Source organism: Rhyacophila brunnea, unplaced genomic scaffold, assembly GCF_057557595.1.
Source record: "Rhyacophila brunnea isolate RB1 unplaced genomic scaffold, BYU_Rbru_1.0 scaffold_22, whole genome shotgun sequence".
Taxonomy (NCBI): Eukaryota; Metazoa; Arthropoda; class Insecta; order Trichoptera; family Rhyacophilidae; genus Rhyacophila; species Rhyacophila brunnea.
The window spans coordinates 29300538-29318023 of record NW_028232882.1 but is presented as its reverse complement, the minus strand read 5'-3'; the positions used below and the strand labels follow the sequence as shown (position 1 = coordinate 29318023).

The 17486-nt window shown below is 33.7% G+C and overlaps 1 protein-coding gene across 1 annotated transcript in view; it reads left to right on the top strand.

Annotated features, from left to right (window-relative positions):
* The window catches only part of Adsl (adenylosuccinate lyase), a 137277-nt gene that overhangs the window by 28326 nt on the left and 91465 nt on the right, over positions 1–17486 (top strand). The window lies entirely within an intron of this gene.

Genomic DNA, 17486 nt, shown 5'->3' with positions numbered 1-17486 from the left:
TCTCAAATTTATTATATTTTCTTAGTATTTCCCCACAAATTACTTATATACTCGTAAATTCATATTGTAAAATCCAACGTTTTCTTACCAATATTATTCAGCAATCGATCTGTAGGATTCATAATAATGTTATACAGGGCTTTTTTTTGTAATGTAACGTGGTGGAACGACGTTCCGGCACCTTCTTTCACGATATTTTCAATGTTTCAAAAGCAATTACAGTTACAAGTTAATTTTCCTGAATCATCTCATATGAAAAGACATGGAAAACTATCGCGTTTGATATGTGCATTGAATTCTATTACCATTTCTTCAAGTGAATGTGAACGCGAATTTTCGCAAATGAATCTAATTATTACCCCAATAAGAGCTTTGCTGAAGACCAAAACACTTTAGGCACTTTGGTCATCAAACTCGTCGGACCACATTTGACACTTTTCGATCATTCAAAATACATTGATCGGTGGTGACTCAGTGGAAGAAGACACTCGGCCATAGACTCTAACTATAAGAAAAGGAATCGAGACGATTTGTCAGATGAAAATTGGACTGAACTTTGGAAATCACCATAGCCCCCACAAAGAGGGGGCTGACAGGGCTTTAGCCTGGGGGATCGACCAGATAATTGAAATAACGCACATCACAAATTTGCTATAATCGTAAAAAAAAAATCTAATTTCCTTCGGGCATAATATTAACATTTTCAAATATGTGGTTCCGTAATTCCATTTTTTGGTTAATATTTGTTGATACATTGAATACCTTTAAGTTTACCTTTTGAAAACCGCTACTATAGAGTATAGACCATCACACTGCCTTTAACCTTAGTGATAGGTATGGGGCCCGCTTCAGGATGTGGGTACCATGGAAATCAATACTTTTATTCAAATATATGACGTTTTCACAATAGGTAAATTGGTTGGTAAGAAGTGAGTTCCGGTTTTAAAGCGAAATCATTTTTTATTTTGATGTTTTTCAACAAAATTTTTTCAAATAAAACTACACTCCAGAAATCCTCTGGGTTGGTAACCTTGATTTTTGGTAAGAAATACCTATATATTTTACTAATGTATTATTATTTATTGTTAATTATTGGGCATATATGGACCTCTATCATTAATATATATAACTAAAACGTAGGAATCTGTAAGTAATTATAATAATTTTGAAATAGATGTCACTGCACCCAATTAAATAAACATCAATAATATACGACATGTAGGTTTAGTAATAAAATAATATTGTCATAATAGGCAGTATCATTGGCGGCTTAATCCGGAAAAACCTAGCAGGTCAATTTTGAATATATTATTTTAATTTGCCTTTTCGTTGTATACTGAAAAGACGTATTGCAAATTGACTTTTTATACATTATAGAATAAGTGCTAGAAATTGTTATAGGTCGGTACCTACTAACCCTTCAAGAAATGTCCGTTTTTCATAACGCCAACCCATCGTTAACCGAAATTGCACACAACGCGTTATAATTTTTTGTAAATCAGGTCCACTTTTCTTTCTTTGCTTTTTGAAAAATCATCACGATTATAAAAATTGTCTATTTTTCCCACATATTTTTTTTCAATACTGAGCATTGCAAGAGCGGTCAGTCTATCCTGGCCCTATTGCGTAGAAAGGTTTTTATTCTTTTGAGAGTGGAAAAACATCTTTCACTTTCAACTGTTGTCATTGGTATGACGCAAATAAATTGGAGAACTTTGATCGACTCGGAAAATGTTTCGTTGAAATTATTGCTGAGTAAAAAATGTAGAAGAGAAACTGCACTAATAGCGCCATGCAAATCATCTCGTTGATAAAACACCAATAATTCATTTTTTAACTTGATTATGTTTATTTCTTCTTACAGTTTTACCAAATTTACTTGACGTGTGGGAAAATTATTTTTAAAATCAGTGTAATTTTCTTTATTGAACAAATCGGATATAATGAGATGATCGTTGGATGCAAATCGTGCTTCCATTTCCATTATAATTGTATCACATACTTCAATTGCTACTGCGTGCGTACTAACTGCTAAACAAAAATGTTATAAATCACCAAAAACTCCTTATATATTATTAAAATAACCAAAGGCATTCGTCAAAACCTGTCAACGAATCCGAACCGCATACACAGTTGCGTCTTGAGACCAATTATCTAGTCAGTGTTATCATTCTGTTTCATTTAATTAGGTGAAAAAATCTTTTGTCTCACACTCGGGCATTGCCGATATTACAGTAATTCACGCACCGTTACAAGCTTCGATCTCGTATTTTGTGTTATATCGATCTCTGTCTTATGTATTAGAAACGAGAGAGAAAATTTTATAAAAATATTCAATTTGGGTCAATTTTCAGACTGCCGGCGAACACAATATTTTTGTTCGGGGAATTATCGCCCAAACAAAAAAAGCCCAATAGACTGGGTTGACACAATATCGCGCGCCCTATAATTTCAAATCCACCCATTATTATTAATATTATTATATATGACATTGCACATATTATTAATATTATTATGTCGATTGTAATGCCGGGTCCACACCGAAAACAAGTCGCGCGACAACTCGTTAAATTTTACGATAAGCATGATAATTATCGTAAAATTTCTTAAGCGATTATGATAATTATCGTAAAATTTAACGAGTTGTCGCGCGACTTGTTGCCGGTGTGGCCGCACTTTTAGGTATTTATTTTGGCAGGTCAATGACCGAATGACCTATAGAGGGAGCCGCCAGTGGGCAGTATGTAGTTATTTCTGACCGTAATTTATTAGGTAGGTAGGTATAGAATATTATGCAATCTATAAAGATGGCTGTTCATAATATATGACAAGATAATTTTAGATTAATTGTAGGTATTATTTGTTGCAACCATGGCGAAATTGTTAAATATTTTGACATACATATTGCAATGTGAAGATTTATTTTTCATTCAAAATAAAAACACATTACAGAATCATTTAATGAAACTTGAAATATAAAGTTCGCGAAGTAAAATGGTTCATATGCAAATAACATGGAGAAGAAGAAGTTTTTCCATCTAGGTAGGTAGGTACCACTGAATGGATTTATAAGATATAAATGTGATGCCAATATTGCCATAGATAAAGAATTTGCAGCATGATTTTGTTTATGACTTATTGAAGGTCAGGCCATAAAACCCAAGGAATACAAGGCCTCCAGAATTTCGAAATATTGAATGTGCGTTTGGTTTACGTAGCAAACTGTGTGTGGTAAATGTGTGAAAATAACATATTCTATAACATGTGTTTAAGAGCGTACATCAGTTAAACGGCAAATAATTTTCAACACTATGTGGAACGAAATTTTGGCCGCGTTGCCATTCGGAGAGGATAGTCGACCTGTTCGCACGTCAATTTCTTTTGTGATGGAGTCGGATGAATATATTCTTAAATCGTGTAAAGATGACTAAAAAACGTTCCGCATGTAGTTGAAAAAGAAAACATGTCAATTTATATACTATTATTATTACGAATATAATAATAAACATAGCATAAAAAGGACGCATGTTGAATTTTTATGACAAATTATATTTCGTTCGGCTCGCGTCATTTACACCCGCGACCCGCAATCCGCGCATCGCCTAGTCACGATCTTTTTAGACCATGTCTCAGCTGAGGTATAGCCTTAAGTTTGACGTTTTTTTTGAGTTTTAACAAGATAAACGGCCACTTTGAAACCGGTTTGAGGCAGGCATTACAATGTGTTCATCTAGCGAACGAAAAAATGCCCAAATGTAGACACGGTCGAATGTATAATAGCAATGGATTTCCTGCAAATCTGAGATATTTCGTATCAATTAGATTCGCAAATACGAAAGACCAAAACCCTTCTTCACTTTGAGCCAAGCATTACAAATGTTGGCGCACTTTGGTGCGTGTAGAAACACCGACACTGCGTCTAAGGACAGCCAACATTCGCCGAATATAACCTACACAACGCGTACCTATGTCGCGATCTATAGATTCATCATTATATTATAATTGTTACGGACGTTTTGGCGGCGATCTACGGAACTATGGATGCTCCGCATTTTCAGGTATATTTATATCACATAACAGTGATAATAAATATAATTCCGATAGGCTATATTCAATACGCTATATTTTGATGCAGGGTTTTGAATGAGTGAGTGTCTTACGAAAATGAGACATGCATCAATAAGTATTAAATGAGCGTCAATGCATACACCGAGAGCAGTAAGTTGTCAGTATTCGACGTATGTTGTATTCTTGACACGTGTTTAACTTTATCCCAGATTCTTTCTTACTCGAGATCGGTCATCTGCTACTCCTTACCAATGACATATTTCCTCCTTACCCGCTAGGTATTTCAGTTCCCTGATTTATACGCCCCCGAGGCCTCTGCAAATAGCGTCATAAAATCGCAACCAAAATATGATGCTTCTCGAATATAGTTTAACCACTGATAAAGCAACTATTAAATTATTTAAGGTTATAGTTCAGTTGATGCATGGTCTAAAACATGGGTGGCCAACCTTTTCAGCAGCCGGGCCAGATTCTAAAAATGAGATTTCCTACCGGGCCGCACAACCGTTTTTTTTATTATACAAAACAAAAAAGAAATATACATTATATATTATATATTAATAAAATACAACAAAAATAAGAATCACACATATTTATTAGATTAGACTTTTTTTAAATAATAAAAAACAAACAAAATAATATAAAAATAATAAATTTTAGTGAGAAGTTTGATTTTGTGTGGCAGAACTAAGTGCACCAATATCGATATCGAGTGAGGTTGTTTCTGCACGCAACAGTTTTCCAAATGCACATCAGTGATTCGTGTTCTCACTCGGGATTTGATATGCTTCATCCGACTAAAAAGCTGTTCACACGTGTAAGTGTTTCCAAAAAGCGAAGTCATCATTAGAGCAAATTTCCCCTTATCCAAATATGTTTTGTAAAACTCTTCCAAACCAACCTGATGGAATTTCTCCTTTAACTGTTCATCGCAACATATTTCACAATGTTCCATTTGTAAATTTCCCGGTAATAAATTCACGTCTACGGAGAATGGCGTTGCAAATGCAGCAAAAAGCACATGGTGCTTTTTAAAATCTTGAGCTAATATCGAATCTCAATTTGCGAAATTAGCACATCTAGCGGCAGCATTTGATATTATTTTTATTTTCTCACTGCTCCCACGGGCCACAAGTTGACACCCAGCGGGCCGCAGTTTGGCCACCCATGGTCTAAAAAGTTCGTGGCTAAGCGATACGCGGATTCTGCAAATGACGCGTGCTTACGAAATATAATGTGTCATAATAATCCAACATGCGTCCATTTAATGTTATGTTTATTGTTATATTACTAATGATAATAGTATATTCATTGACATGTTTTCTTTTTTAAGTACATACGTAAAGTTTTTTAGTCATCTTTACACGATTTAAGGATATTTTCATCCGACGCCATGACAAAACAAATCGACGTGCGGACACCTCGACTGTCGGTCTCCGATTGGCGACTAGAATGAGAAATTTCGTCGCACCTACTGTTGAAAATTATTTGCCGTTTCACTGAAGTACGCTCTTAAAGTGTGTACCTAATTATTCAATTTATATTGTGCAGTAGTCATACTTACCTACTATTAATTGTGTCAATTAAAAATATTTTATAATTATCAGGAAATCTAAATTCAAAAAATGGCAACAATGGTGTGACGTCACGAATTAAAAGGTTTGTAGCTGTCATTTTATTTTGGTATATTATGCATGTCATTTTGACCATCTATTTCATTTTAACGTAACTTGACATCCTATGCATCACGGGCCCTGTCTAGAGTGACGTCCCGTGGGCGTAGGCAAATTAAGCGTCGCTTGGGGGCGGCAGTTTCCCAAAGGGCGGCAAATCGAGAAGAATCATTAGGTATACATAAAAAGCTACCTAAACTTAGTAATAACGGAAATATATTTCCATTAAAAAAATCAGCTCACTGGTTGGAAACAAAATATATTAATTAGGTACCTACTATAATAGTTTTAACAGGACTTTATTTTTTTGTCGGGTTCGCGATGTCTAGTTTACTTCCGTTGACCTTGGACGTCACGTTCTTGGTGAACAGTAATGACACGTGCATACCTAATTTAAAATATATCCAAATATGTTTGCCAGTCACTCGCGAGTTTTGGAAGTTGTCAGGTGTATTTTTAAATGTACCTATCTGAAACCGTAGACTCGCAATATTGTCTATTGAAGCAGAGATGGTATTTAAATTAGATTTAGTGGTATACATATATCTTGTTAGTAATGTATCCATACAACACATTTCTTAGATATTGGAGTCATGAAAGGATGATAAAAGTACTGTATAAAAAATGTGGCGGCATTTTGGCACTGCCTAGGGGCGGCATTTTGTCTAGGGACGTCACTGCCTGTCTCTGAAAAAGGACAAATCAGACCAATACTGTTTTGGTTCAAAACGATCAAATGAAGTATCTCTCAATTAAAATATGTAATAACAATATTCTATAGATGTGACAATTCCTGTTTCACTTTTAATAAATAGGTGTTTAGAGATTATGAAAACTGGTCCTAACTGATGTTTTACCTACTTATATGTCATTTGTATTAATTTAATCCTCAGCACCAAAAATAGTTACATTTTACAGATCTGTATCTTCGAGTGAGTGAGTGTACCCTAAAAAACAGTTAGTACCTACCTAGAGCCCTATGCAGAATCCAAGATTTCGATCTTAAGGATAAGTTGCCGAAAAGCATGACTTAACTATATACTATACTGAGTATAGAGTTAAGGAATCCTTAACCATAGACTACTTTTGTTATGAACACGCCCCCTTCTGTATTACCATTGACCACTGACAGCTGCTGTCAAAATAAATTCGCATGTCTATAAAACAGTCCATACACTCAAATTCATTTAACAATGTATCTCAATATGGATATTGATAGTGTTAATTCGTTTGGCATGTACTTGCAGAATATTATTTTACTTTTTACGCCAGCCCGCCGAAATACAAGATGCCAGATGATAGAATGACACTTGCCGCTAGTGTTACCATGTTAAAAAAATATCTTGCGGTGCCTGTGGAATTACGCATAATGACTTGTAACGGAAACCTAAGAGTATTATAATTAAATATTAATATGTATTTATAGTTATTGCATTTATAAAGTGCAGTTGTCATATTTTTGCCATCGTTTAACAATTATAAAATAATTTACCTAAACTATAGGAAAGAGAATTTTTAAATATGGTATTATTTTCAATAGAAAAAACGAACAAAGCTTTAAGACGAGGTGAACCATAGACAACATGATCTTAACTAAGGACAATGTTTCTGCATTCCGCTCAGTGTATTACATATTGTACACAAAGTTCCGGGTAACTAACGTTACTTCGTGAAGCAAATTGCATCGTATTAACACTGATAACATAAACCATTATGCAGTTATTAGAAAGCAGAACGGATGAGTGACACTTCAACGTTTAACATGATATTACATATAATACGATTGCATTTTGATGCAAATTGAAAACACTTAGGAGATCTTTCTATTGGGCAGGCAGGTACGCTTATTTTAGCGAATATTGCAGCATCGCATACTCTTATACAAAATCTAAATACTAGATGTCACGTTTGCAAAATAGATAGGATATTTTATGAAAATCTGTAAAAATCAGCCGTATTGCAATATAAGAAGAGTTAATTTCTAACTACATGCCATAATCATTATTATGTCCGAATAAATGTCAAATACATTTGTCGAAATTTTGTGAAAATCAACTTTATGTTTTCAATGTAGGAATAGTTAAATTTTACATACAACACCTATATATTTTACCACGTTTTTCTTCGCTCGTATTCTTGTTTATCCGGTGGTTGTTTATCCAGTACAAATCTCGCAATCGATTTTTAACTAACTTCCCGACTAGCTAGACATTTGAAACTTTTAGAATCTATCAGAACACGATGCCAATGCATTCTTTTAATGCTTTTAGCCATCTTTAAGTAGAATTGAATTCATTTTCAGTTAATTCTGTTTTGTATGAAAAGTTATTTCGGAAGAAATCCGTAATCCAATCCACTATTATTGGTTGCTAAGGGGGTGGTCCTAGCAACTAAATTATTGATATATACGTGCGTTACTATGGAAATCAAAATGACATTCCAGTATTCTATATTTGTTTGTTGCAAAATAGCAAAAAAAATGATTTGTTGACAATTATTGCCTTATTTGTCCTAAATTATTAATACATAGAATTGTCAAGTTTATATGATTCAACAGAAAATTTAAAAACGTGGTATATAAAAAGTTCTTTTTATCTTGTAATTATTTAATATAAATATCTGGCTGTACAGCAGTAAAGTCGTTGGCAGATACAGGGATTTGTAATTTGGACCTTATTACAATGTAGATAAAGTTTAATTTTCAACCATTTTCATCTGTATTTATATTATATATTCTTTTTTACACTACAACAGGCCTAGAGGCCCAATGACAGTAGTGTATTTATTAATAGAAGTGAAATATTCACAAGCATTCAGGCTTTGAGAAAATCACATAAATGTATTGTGTCCTCACCGGATCGAGCCTGGAGCTCCGGCCAGCTCTAAGGCGTAAAACCCACTTAACGGAGCGAGTGGGGCTCTCGCGCAAAATTTCACAAGTGGCGTGTAAATCATCGAAAATACAACGTAATCAAATACGCCAGCGCACAATGGATTTGACGACGCATTGTGCCCGCCTGCCCCATGAGTCATCGTTGTGTGGCTTTTCAGCCGGACGAATTAACAAAAATACAACGTAGTCCATTCATTGAACACGGCAAGCAAAATCACGCTCCTCGAAGCGTCGTCGATAGACGGGCGAGAAGCCATTATTTAAGAACAGTGAACTCTTTGTTTAGTTATTGCGTGTCCGATATTAATTACAAGCCCCTAGAAATTTAATAATATTTTTATTGCTTTGTTATGAGAGACGCTGATAATAATAATTATTTTGTGCTCCTTGAGCCCCTTATTACATAGGTGAAGGGTAATGCGCGGGTGGAAGGTGGCCTACTCAGTAGTGAGTGCACCGAACGCTTTTTTGGTGGGCTTTATGCCCAAGACCACGAGAGCCTTATGCATACTCAGTTTATGAGGGCATTTTTATTTTTCACACACTGCTTCTAATTAATACAGAATTTCTCAAAAATTTTGAGCAGCTACCCAAATTAGGGTACGTACTTAGTTTTGGTTTGGTTACAAAAAAAAGGTCAATGAAATTAAAACTTCTTCATTTGATGCCGTCTTCTATCGAAGGTTGGCGACATCCATATTACACATCCATATCATGTGCCAGTTGTATCAGATCGCCAATGTCTTTGACATCGAGCTCCTTACAGAGGTTGTGTAACCAAGAGAATCTCATTGCACCTACGCTTCTGCTGCCCTCTACCTTTTCTAGCTTTATGAGTTGAAATAAATCATTCTTCTCATTGCAGAAAGTATGTTATCTTGTCTTCTTAGGTCGTTTTACAATCTCCTAATTGGTAATGTGATCAACCCAGTACCTATATCTTCACGATACCTACGCTGATACAGCCACATTTAGTATTATAATACAACAATCAGTACCTACCTACTTCGAAATAGAGAATTCTCGTCACCAACAAGCTGTTATTTTGTAAAGTCTTTGAAATGATTGTATGTAGTACATTTGTAAATAGAGCTTGTGATTTCTCGCCTTTTTTGGATTTTTGAGAAAACTTTCTCGAGAATTCTCGAAACGTGAAATCTTATTATCTCTAAAATATTGTTAGTGTAGAAAATATTTCGCGATCCACTCAATACCATGTCAATTTGTGGGTCGCGAACTAGGGCCGTGATATCGAAAGAAAAAGTATTGAAGTGTTGGTCAATTAATTAGTCAACAAGAATCAGTATAAATTAATGGGCACTGGGATAAATGGACGCCAAAACAAATGGGCGCCGCACTGTCGAATGTTATAACGTTCAATAATTAAATAAATAGACGTTCGTTACGGCTTGATACAGAAATAGGAAGTTTAATAAGCTATTATCTAGGTACTACTTAGGTAGAAGTTTTAATTGATTTTGCTCTTAACATAATGTTTTTTATTGCGGTTTAAGAATTATTATGCTTGACGCTTCATATAAAAGTAAAAGAACGCTCTTATCGGAACTTGGACATATAGCTCCTGTACACGTGCATAAATTTACTTGCATAAATAGCGTGTATTTTAAACTATCGCGATATTAACTGTTTACCTACACGTAAAAGTGTTGACTGTCTCGCCAATCTCATTCTTCAAGAGTAAGCGAGACGCGGTGTTATCATCATTTGGTACTATTTGACTGGTCATTAAAATCGGTTAAAAATGAGTCTGTGCCCGGTGTAGTTAATTTTTTTACTGGCAGGTTCGCTAATATCGTTCTACCGCGCAAGCTCAGATATGGCACCATCCAATTGTCAAGTACGTGTTTACACAATCATGCGTTTTCGTGTTATGGCCGCGATAATACGTAATGTCAGCAGTAAATCCATGCACGTGTAAACGGGGTAATATCCACAATTAAATCATTATTTACGTGTGGATATTGAAACTGTCAAGTATTAATGAATACTATATTAGTGTTAAATATTTTTTTTAAATTCCTATAATACATGAACGTCTTTTTATTTTCGAATTTTATTCGATTGCATAGCGCCCAGTTGTCCCGGCGCCGAATCTTCCTAGACCCAATTAATGTTGCTTGTCCGCAAGTGTTTTTCCGAAAAGTCGCAAAATATCGCTATCGAAAGACAGTAACGAAGTAATTACTATGGTGAATAGGTATCGATACCTTTTTGATGGCCCTAGTCCATTGCCGACTCAAGTAGAAAGCCGATACATTCACAACGAATGGTCCTAATTTTTCCGCCCCTATCATTGCCTGTCATTTTTCTATAGAGTGCTCATACTGACGCGTCTATCGTGTTCACACAGGGAATGGTTTGATTTGAATAGATAAGTTACGTGATAAATAATACACTAGCATTAACACACCTTCTACAAAAAAATGTAATGCATAGATCAATGCTATTATTTTTTGGAAATCGATATTAGTACCAGTTTTTGTCTGAAGGACTACTCTGATTTTGACAGCTGATGAATAACAGGAATGTATATTATTTATAATTTATTAATATATTTGAATTTTTTATAATTCAATTTGAAACGAGAAAGGGTGAATCAATATGTCAAGCAATCTGTGATTTGATTTTGACAGCTGAAAAGTGGACCACTCGTTGCTTGTGCAAAAAGTTATGCTCAGGCTTTATTAATCTAAAGATGGCGGTGCCCTAATCGCAACCTATAGGTTAGGTTAGGTATATTTTTATGTAGTGTGAAATATTGTACAAGCTAAGATGTGGCCTAGGATATCATTAGAAAGTACTCTTAAACAAAATCAAACGGGTGTTCTTTAAAATTAGTGTAAGTATTCTATTCACGATTATCCATCTACTACCGTGCATTTTTGAACCGTTCTGATTGAGTTTTATAATATTGTGAGTCTAGGAATCAATTAAAAACTCGTTTTTATAATGAGTTTGTGAAAGTAGGGTGCACCCGTAACATTGACAGTTTGATACGGTCAAAAGTAACCTATATTAATAATACTAGGCACACATTAGTTAATAACTTCAATTAGAGGTATTTAATTTATAATCAAACTAGGTGGAAAGCCTATCTAAAAATGTACGAAATGATTTCTTAATTCGTATGAATTATTAGGAGTTTTACGCTGGCATCTATAATATTATTATTTATGTCGTACCTATCTAAAAATATATATTTCCACAATTAACAATTTAATGAAGTCATCCAAATGGTTAGAACGTATTCTAAAACATTCTAATCAGGGAACACAGATTTATTAAGGGGAACTGAAATACCTGGTTACTTGTAAGTTGTACGTAAAATATTACACCGTGGCACAGTTCGCCGTGAGTTTTCTTATAATATGAACATTAATTCAATCACCATAGTTGATTTTGGCAAAATTCATGAATTCAAGAATGAAAACCTAACCTAACAAATAATCCAGTATATCGGCTAATTTATTACAACGTTTTTGTTAGCTGGTATTCTTATTTGTCCGGTACAAATCTCGCAATCGATTTTTAACTAACTTCCCGACTAGCTAGACATTTGAAACTTTTAGAATATATCAGAACACGATGCCAATGCATTTTTTAAATACTTTTAGCCATCTTTAAGTAGAATTGAATTCATTTTCAGTTAATTCTGTTTTGTATGAAAAGTTATTTCGACACCATTATTGGTTGCTATAGGTCTGGGGTCCTAGCAACTAAATTATTAATATATACGTGCGTTACTATGGAAATCAATATGACATGTCAAAATGACATTTCAGTATTATTTCTATCAAGTACAATTTGTTTTGATCGTTTAAAAGTTAGTCAAGTCAAGTTTATATGATTCAACAGAAAATTTAAAAACGTATAAGTATAAAAAGTTCTTTTTATCTTGTAATTATTTTCAAAATTTCTTTACTGCTGTCATACTTCTCTTTCCGGATTGCCTGAACCAATTAAGTTGCCAAAATTCTTATGGGTATCTGATGTGTTTCACTTGTGTGTATGTGTGTGTCAGTCACTACTCGTCAAAATTGTAATTTATATCAAAGTGACGACTGACTCATGTGTATTAGCTTAACTAAAACTATTTTACAAAGCATCTTCTTCCAGGTGGATTCTCCGGTTTTCCTATAAAAATCGCTGGAGACATTTACGGTTTAACGTAAGTGCTAATTTTTGTACAAAAAAGTTCTTTCTCATTTCAGAATTTGTATCAAAATATAGGTCCTAGGGGTAATTATTTTTGTGTCATTTTCATGTTATCACTGCTATATAAGAAAGTTATCTTTAACATCTTTGAATACATCAGTTGTTTGTTCTCCGAATGTACAAAACTAACCAAGCCGTTAGGAAGGCGACAATACTGTGTTCAGCCATATTTCATCAGATATTGATATATTCCATTTGCGTGAGGTAAGTATACCTACGTTGTTTTATACATTTTTCAGATGTGCCTATTTATCTCACGTGGACATACTTAAGGGGGGACATGCTCAGCGTAGGTCAAAATTGAGCTTTTTTTTCTATTTTCAAAGCATGATCCTGGACATTCCTTAAACGTTGTAGATAATCTATTTATATAATTTTGAATCCTTATTATCCTTTATATTTATTTTAAACATTTGATGACTGCATAAAGTATTTTTATTACATAAAATAGTATTCTTTTAAACCTCTCGCTCTAATGTTTTAGAAAATAGTCATATTTCAGTACATAAATGTGCAGTGGTGTTAAGATTTTTTACATTTATTAATTTTCAAACGCATTTGTAAAACCATCAGTATAATTTATGTCGACGTTATAATAGTGAAATATTTACGATAAAAAATTATATTGATAATCTCTGTGATCCTAAATTTGACAAGAATTAGGCATTTTATTATTCAAAAAATGGGCAAGATTAACACATTTGAAGATAATTCTAAAGATACTGATTATAAGCTATGTCTTTGACCATTCGAATGTGATAAACATTCAACATACACGCGCGTTAACATCATTTTACTCCCTACTTCAATTATAATTTGTCAATTTATGGCTACGGCCGTATGTTGTAGCTTAACCACTGGGAAATGCCAAAAGAAATGGCGTATTTCAAAAAAACACTACCTTATACTTAGGTCAATAATTATTATAAAGCAATCATTAATCGTAGGATGTTTATCACACTTGAATGGTCAAAGACATATCTTATAGAAAATATCTTTAGAATTATCTTCAAATGTGTTAATCTTGCCCATTTTTTGAATAACAAAATGCCTAATTCTTGTCAAATTTGGGATCACAGAGATTATCAATATAATATTTTATCGTAAATATTTCACTATAATAATGTCGACATAAATTATACTGATGGTTTTATAAATAGGTACGTTAAAAAATTAATAAACGTAAAAAACCTTAACACCACTGCACATTTATGTACTGAAATATGACTATATTCTAAAACATTAGAGCGAGAGGTTTAAAAGAATACTTTTTTATGTAATAAAAATACTTTATGCAGTCATCAAATGTTTAAAATATATATAAAGGATAATAAGGCTTCAAAGTTATATATATAGAATATCTACAACGTTTAAGGAATGTCCAGGATCATGCTTTGAAAATAGAAAAAAGCTCCATTTTGACCCACGCTGAGCACGTCCGCCCTTAATAAAGCGACAATTTTCATTATGTTACATGGATATTTTCCTTTCTACGTTTCATGTTATGTTCTGAACGTCTTAAACTTGTAATTTGTAGGTAGAGGAAGGACAGATTCTTCTGGCATTGCGGCCGCGACGAAATCACTTTGGAACGGCGTTAGTGTCATTTGAAAGTAACGATACCAACACCTAAATGAGCCACCAATAGTGTCAAAAGAATAACAACATTCTACCTAATGTTCGCTAATGTGAAAAATACTTTTGAATTTTGGGATTGACTTATTGATTGAACATAACTTACATAACTATAGATTGTACCTACATTATTTATTGTTTTATTTTATTTGTTATTAAATTTTGACTCATATTTTCGTTTATATTCGTTTGTCCATCAAGTGATAATATTGTTTGTATTGTGTTTTCATTTAAAAAATCATAAAATTGAAAACTGACGTTATCCATCGCAGATATTATGTGTGCAAACAGAGAATTTCCGTGTCCGGAAATTTGTACGTAAACAGTTTTCACCTCAGGACACTTATTCGTGCGCCGCAGTACGTGAAACATGAGTTCGTGTAACATTTAATCAAATGACGAGTTCTTCGTTGAACATTTCACCATGGAGTATATCTGCACGTATGCTACAGCATGTGGAGATATCTTTACTAGGTTAGGTTAGGGTTACTAGGGAACAGTACTATTTGCAAACTATCGCCGCATTTTGTAAGATACGTACAAATGTATTCCACGGTGAAATGTTCAACGAAGAACTCGTCATTTGATAAAATGTTATACGAACTCATGTTTCACGTACTACGGCGCACGAATAAGTGTCCCACGATGAACTGCATACGCACAACTTTTGCGGTTCGTAGAAATACAGAATTATGCCTGTGTGCTATGTGCCTAAGCCACTTAAAATGACCTGGTTTGGTAGATTTTTATCATTGTGATTAGAATGTATACCTATAGGTGTATAATATTATGTTGTATGTCCAAAGTATACATATTTTAAAACGTGTTTTAATGGACTAGTTCATTAACACAGTCAATACATACCATTCAATATTACAATGTAATTGATTTAATTTCAACGAGATGTAATATTTTTTTACTAAATAAATACACGACCATTTTTGTATAAAAATTACATATTTATTTCTTATTATAATTATTTTACATACTTATGTTTATCAAGTACCAATAAAATTGGTACTTACTGTTAATGGCACATTTGAGTTGGATCCCTAGGGAAAGTTATATTTTAATATTTGACAATTTAAAAACAAATCGAACTTTTACGACAAAATCAAATAGACCACTTGATAATGTCGTAGGTATAGCGAAACGTGTTGGGTTAGGTTAGATTACGAAAATTAATAATATTTAAAAAACAAAATAACACTGAGAGGATTATTGGACAGATACGTCTTAGTCATACTTAACTGCCTCTTAACATTATGTGGCATTCTGCCTTAATTTTTTTTATCTCTAAGCAACACATGCCTTGCCTAATCTAATGGAAAATCATTGATTTAAAGACCGTTGAACACCAATATATTGTAATAGATACGCATCTTTTTTAGATTTTGGTATAATTTAAAAAGTTTGAACTGTTTGGATCACTTGCGTTATTTCCGTCAAAGAAAATCACTGCTGCCTTGTATGGGATTATTTCATTGTATTTTAATGTTAGTTATTTTTCCTTGTCATGTTGTGAACGTTGTAAACTTGTAATTTGAATTTTCACTTATTATATTAAATAATCTCTTTAATAAAAATAAAATTAACTATCTTTTTATATATATACTTCTATAAGTGTAGGTACTTATATAGGTTGGTACCTATATGGAGTTGAACATTAGATCAGGGTAGATATGAGTATAAATATTTTTCACTAAGTACCTACCTATATAATTGCTTATATATGCGCATAGACAAATCATTTTTTTCATGAGATGGTAATACTCGATCATACCTTGAGAACAATACTTCATTTAGTGTTTGGCCAGAGTGAACGCGCGGGCAGCGAGGCGGTAGCGGCGCGTGAAACTAAAACGTGTAACCGTGTGTGAAATGCCCAAAAAAGACACTGTCTACGAATATTTCACACACGGTTATACGTTTGAGTAGCGCACACCGCTACAACCCCGCCGCCCGCTCGACCACTGTGCTCTAGCACTTACAGATCATTGAAAGCAGTTATGTAGAATTTATAGTCGAATATTTAACTTCGAAGTTAATTTATTCAATCTGGTAACACGTAGGCTTATATTCTTTTATTCATAGGCACCAAAATGTATTATACTACAGCCAGGGGTAGTCAACCTTTTTATACCTACCGCTCACTTTTGTATATCTGTTAGTAGTAAAATTTTCTAACTGCCCACCGGTTCACCGGTGATTTATAAAGTAGGGAAGTAACTTTAAAGCAGAGTTACATCAAGTTAAAGCATATAATAATAATTACTTACCAAATACTTTATGTTAGAAGTTTGGTAGAATAAATCTTTATAAAAAAAACTTAATGTAGTTAAATTTATCTTTTTATTTATACTTTGCATACATAGTAGCATGAAGTCTGATGAAGTTACATTTTAATAATTAAATTATTAATGAGATCCCTGAGGCTGATGCTGCGAAACTAAATACTGGATATCTGGCTCAATTTTTATGAGGAACAAACGAAGGTCTCCTCTTTTTGTTTTCCGTTTAGTTTCACTAACGTAACGTGAACTAAACTTATGCGAGGGCGATACAAATAGTATATTTTCTGAAATTTAAATTGTCACGGAGAATTTTATGAAAACATAATGAAAATATTTTTAAAACCCCTACCGCCCACCATGGAAGCTGGAATGCCCACTAGTGAGCGGTAGGGACCAGGTTGACTATCTCTGTACTACACCAATAGAATAGTGACTCGATTTAAAAAAATATATCTGATTTGAATTCCTAAGTATGTTTGTGTGTTTTAAATATTAATGCAAAATTATAACTGACGTGAATGAGACAATATTTTTTGACTTGGTGGTAATCCCAATAACATGATAAAATATAACCGCGTGCTTGGGCCGCGCAGCTGATATCACCATCGCCTCAATCTCCAGCGCATAACGCGCAACATTCGAAGCAGCATAGGCAACACTCAACACTCCGTAAGCATTCACCCACCA